Source organism: Lissotriton vulgaris, chromosome 5, assembly GCF_964263255.1.
Source record: "Lissotriton vulgaris chromosome 5, aLisVul1.2, whole genome shotgun sequence".
In the NCBI taxonomy this organism is placed as follows: domain Eukaryota; kingdom Metazoa; phylum Chordata; class Amphibia; order Caudata; family Salamandridae; genus Lissotriton; species Lissotriton vulgaris.
The window spans coordinates 1,050,775,813-1,050,781,214 of record NC_141693.1 but is presented as its reverse complement, the minus strand read 5'-3'; the positions used below and the strand labels follow the sequence as shown (position 1 = coordinate 1,050,781,214).

At 47.5% G+C, this 5,402-nt stretch overlaps 1 long non-coding RNA gene across 1 annotated transcript; it reads left to right on the top strand.

Moving 5' to 3' along the window:
* Positions 1-1,445: 1,445 nt before the first annotated feature.
* On the top strand, positions 1,446-4,382 carry LOC147711980 (uncharacterized). Its single transcript, XR_015295731.1, has 3 exons — positions 1,446-1,544; positions 2,299-2,424; positions 4,214-4,382. It is a non-coding gene; the product is annotated as an uncharacterized LOC147711980 (long non-coding RNA).
* Positions 4,383-5,402: the final 1,020 nt, after the last annotated feature.

The following is a 5,402-nucleotide window of genomic DNA, read 5'->3' as shown; positions in this document are numbered from 1 at the left end:
TACAAGCCCCTTGCGCCACGTTTACGTTGCCTTGCGTGACGCAACAGCGGCGTAAACGTGCCGCATCCCTGCAAGTCATTTACAGCATGACGCATCTAGGGAGATGCGTCACGTTATAAAGCCATGGGCCTGCACCACAATGGGTGCGTTCCTAGTACGCAGGGTGGGCGGTCCAGCGGCTGTGCGCCTCGCAAAATTGCCTGCGTGAAATCTACAAGATTTAACGCAGGCACTTCTGCGACGCTGCTACGTCAATTCAATTCCTTATGTCTGCTCGAAGCAGGCGAAAGGACTGACACAGCATGTAAAGTATTGGGTGGCCCTGAGCATTACTGGAGTTGCATTGCGTTGGCGACGTGACTCCAGCGATGCGCCGCTCTTACGTGACGAGATGCGTCACGCAAGTGCCTACCCTTGCGCCAGGGCGCGCCGCATTGTAAATGAGGCACATCTGCCGTGTCGCAAGGGTAGTTTTGCGTGACGCATTTGATCTGGCGCATCTCTGGAGATGCGCCAGAACGCGTAAGTAAGTATGCCCCTAAGGGGCAGAATTGCAATTACCGTCGCATCCCTGCAAAGTAGCAGGGATGCGCCATTAATTGTGCGGCCCGCTACCACCACCAAACATGGTGCGCCGTATTTGCAATGCGGCTCCCCATGGGCCCAAAACGTCACCGAAGCTTTACTGCTGGAGTTGCGTCGCAACGATGGCGCAGCTCCATCAATGCTCTGGGGTACCCTATCTCCCCAATGCTGGGTCAAGCCGTACGTCTGCTTCAAGCAGGTGCAGGGTTTGTGTGACGCATCATTGTCCTAAAGGTGACTGATTGATATTTTGTAGATTTCCCTCAGCCACTATTAGGATGTGTTCCAGCGCAGGAATGCCCTCCCTTGCGCCGGAACGCCCCCTGATGGCGCAGGGCTTTATAACGGGATGCATCTCCCAAATGCGTCACGTTGTTATAATATTATACGCCGCACCATGGCGCCCTTTTTTGTTTAGCTGCTGCGTCACAAAAGTCACGCAAGAACGGCGCAAAAGAGCCGCAAGGGCTTAAATCTGCCCCTTCCTTTGTAACCCTGACAATAAGAAAAATAGTGGCGGTGGATTGATAGTTTGACTATTTAAATGACTGGTAATGTAGCAGGCAACTGTTAGTGTTGTCACTGATCTGACTGAAATCACAATGGAGTTTGTCTGTCACTTTGCGTCTTGCCTGCGGACTGCTGCCTGCCAGTCCTAGGTGAACGTTTCAGTACTTTGTTTAGTGAGTTACGTGACTTTCGAAGTCACAGGTCCGCAAATAAATAAAAAGTAACCATAATCAATATAATTTCGCGGAAATATTTTGTTATTGTTCTTTTGAAATGTTTGATTTGGTTGACATTGACAAGCAACAATCATCCATGTTTTCTGTTCTTTCTTTCATGTTGTACGTCAGCTCCCCCCAGGGGCGAGAGGAGGACACAGGAGCAGCAGGCGGCGGATGCTGTTCATCAACAGGGCCAGGATCGGGCAGGCGAGGGCTCCTCTGCTGGCCCCAGTAAGTTTTCATTTTAGACTAGTACCTATTTTTCCTAGCGTTCCTCATTTGAATTTTTTCAAAATTGTCTTTGCTCTTCTTGTAGACTGTATCTAAATTCTTATCCTGCCTCTACTATGACTCCCTGTGGTATTACTAGATTATTCTTATTAGTCTGTCTGTGTAGCTAACTAAGATTGCACGGTTGGCGAAACTCCCATGATTCTAGTCAGCAATAGCTCTATCAACTTAGTGCAGTCCTCTGGGATTGTCCATAATGTCTTTTGAAGTGTTCTATCTGGACTCATGCTTGCAAAAATTGCAAAACCTTTCGTTCAGTCACTCTAGTCTGGAGGACCAAAAAACACAGATTGTATTTAAATTTAAAAGCTTTATTAAAAGTAAACACATTTATTAAAATGAAGTCATAATAAAACTAAACGTTTAACTGATAATGGAAAAGTGGTTAGTGCTGACGATTAATTGAAGACATTTCTTGTGGTCGAGCCGAGCTCTCACCTGGTTTCAACTTGATCTTGTTGTTAGAAGTCCATCTTCTGTCTGTGTGGAGAAAAATGGTGCGTGTTAAAAAATCAGCCTTCATCAGTTGTGCCAAAAAGTGCAGCAAGACAACCTTCCCTGGAAAAAGGGACATTTTTTTTAACTTTAACGTAGACAGTCACAAATTACATTGTTTTCACATGTCTTCATTCCTAGACCAAATACTAGTGACTAGTGAGTGCTTTATTCTAAGATTCTTAAATGTACTTTGTAGGTGGAACATCTGGTGGCGGGGCCAGTGTGGTGGTGGTGCTCGACACGGAGGCGGAGGGCAATTCATCATCAGGGGAGGAGGCGGCGGCGCCGGATGTGAGAGTTGAGACGGTGGTGGCGGCCAGAGGTAAGCTCTTATATATTCCTTACTTATTGAGATTGAAGACTAGCTGGGAAGGCAAGAATATGAGATGCATGGCTGGGTGAATGATGAAGCAATGATGGGTGGAAGGACAACAGCCTGGGTGGGTGACACAGAAACTGTATGTGTCCATATACCTGGATCATGCTACTATCTGACTCTTAGATAGCATATGTGTATCTAGAGCAGGGGTACTCATAGTACGGCCCGCGGGCCGGTGGTGGCCCGGCAAGCCTTCCTTGGCGGTGCGCAGACCTTGCAGACAATCACTGCTCCCCCGGCCCCCACAGAGCAGAGGCTTTTTTGTATTTCACCTGTTAGCGCCCCTGCATCTCCACTCTGACAATCACTGCTCCCCCGGCCCCCACAGAGCAGAGTGGAGATGCAAGGCCACAAAGAGGTGAAATAGAACAAAGCCTCTGCTCTGTGGGGCCGGGCAAGCAGTGATTGTCAGGGTGGAGAAGCAGGGGCGCTAAAACAAACAAAGCCTCAATAATATGTTAATGGTCTTTTAAAGACCTGTTAAGTACTTTGGTGTTGTTGTCTGTGTGTGCGCGTTGAGGAAGCGGTCTCAACCCGGGCTGAAGGCTGACACAGATAGACACACACACAGTGAGATGACAGAGGGAGAGGGAGGGCAGGAGGGAGAGAGAGATGGAGGGAGGGCAGGAGGGACAGCAGGAGGGAGAGAGATGTATGTAAATGCTGGGTCTGGTGGCTCAGTGGATGAGGGCATCTGCTGCAGGGACCTGTGTGCAACCTCATGGTCACAAGTTATCGTTTTGCTTTAGCCCCGCCCCCTCTGACTCCGCCCCCACCAGTGCGGCCCTCGGCCACAAACTACACTGTAAATGTAGCCCCTGAGAGAAAGTTTGTGAGTACCCATGATCTAGAGAGAGTAGATGGTCAGTGGATGAACTAAGTGTAACTTTGAAGAGCATGTAACACTGCACCCGCACGTCCGTTCCAGTGTAGGAAAGGCAAGGAAAAGAACTTTTAATTTTGTCCAAATACTACCATAAGTAGTAGCAGTAGTTTGTATTGCAAGCACTGCATAGATCCGGTTATTATGGTGGCCACTCCCTACCTCTCTTAATAAGTTTAGTAGTACTCAGTCATTCATGTGTGGATGTATCACTGCCTGTCACTCAATAAAAAGCAAAGCACCTAAAGTCATCCCATATATAAGCAAAAACATCCCATGTGAAGTGATAGATAATCAGATTATTTATCTTCTTCAATTTTCCATTTCTAGTACTCATTTCCACTGTAGGGTGAAAGTTAAATTAATTAAGCAGTAGCCCTTGAGTTGTAACAGAGTATTCTCAGTGCCACCCGTAATAGAAAAGTAAGAGATTCACCACCTGCATGTACTGGACGGGTACAGTAACGCAACGGCAACGCAAGTCTAGGTCACTCCTCATGGCGTGCGTCTCTTTTTCTCGGGTGCAAGTTTACCGCGCTGGCATTATGCCGGCTTGCAGAAAATAACGTACCAATTTTCCAAAACAAGAGACAAGAAGAAGAATAAGACTGGTGTACTTTCATAGTCGACTCCAATGGAAGTCCACAGTGCTCATAGAATTTGTTCCTTAAACTCCCACTAATGTTAGAGCAAGGATGAAGAAGTGTGAGGTTAGATAGATACTGGCCTCAATAGTTATGTAATGCGCTTGCAAGTTGCTAGTTGTACTGCAGCACACATTTCTGCTGAATGATTGAGTTAATCTTAAAGAGCATTGGTTACAGACTATGTCTTTCTTTCTTCATATAGGTTCTCCTTCCAAACGAACAAGGAGGAAGGAGCTGGCTAGAGCGGCCCGGCAACGGAGAATCGAGGCCACTGTTGCGGAATATCGGCGGCTGGTGGCCCTGGAGGACGTGGAAAGTGTGCGGTCGACAACAACGACAACGTCGTCCTCCGTGGCCTCACCGGCTGCCACCGTGACCCAGCACAGTGGTCTACCGAGACTGAGCCGGGCTGCCAAAGGCAAACGCCACCGCCGAGCAGCAAGGCCAACAGCTGCTTCTCACAGGCCTTGCACCTGCAAGGCAGTGAAGGCACGCCTGCGCCGCACTACCCTGATGGTGTCCCGCCTTCAGCAGGAGCTCGCCTTGCTCCGCGAGGAGCATGATGCCCTGGCCCAAAAAGTTAACAGCATCCACCCATAGTGTCCCTTGCCCCTTTTTTAGAGACTTTTGGGGGGTGGGAATTGGGAGTTGGGTTTTTGGGGACTTTTGAAGGACAATCGTTGGGGTTAGGGAGGGTCTTGCGGGAGATTATTTTGTTAGGGATATAAATATACTTTTTCAAACTTTATCTGAGCATACCTGTTTTTTACTGCTTGCCTGGTGGGTGGGGGTTTAACGTTGACTGTTTTCCTGAAAGTTTAGTTCCATTTTCTTCCTTTAAGTGTAAATGCCCAAATGTTTTCAACACTAAGTGCCTCTCACAGACTAAGTGAAGTGAATCCAAGAGTCCTAGGACTTTAGTAGTACTACCTTCAGGCTCTCGTCTCTCGTACTAATACTCCATTATACCCCCAAACCACCAAACGCTTATCTTACCTGTAATTTGTGTTTGAAAGTAGGGCTAGGCCCAGGGCTGGCTCCACGGGAAACACCGAATAACGTTGGCAATCTTGGTCGGATAAAATTTCCTCATAGCGGTGGTAGTAGTGGTGTGACACAGTGGCAGTTGCATGCCTATGAAAAAAAAGAAAATGAAATCTGGTTTGTCCTCCTGAGCAATTCAACGGTACAACTGAGAATATAGCAGGTGACAGAAGTACAGTAGAGCAGTGCCACATTGTAGCCTAACAAATGGTAAAGTATAACTACTAATTCGGTTGAAGTTCTTTCACATTAGCAATGGTTCTTTGTCAAGCAGAGTAAGAATATATCATCGACAACTGTGGAAAGAAAGAATGCGACAGTACAGGGCCTGTGTGGAATTATTGATA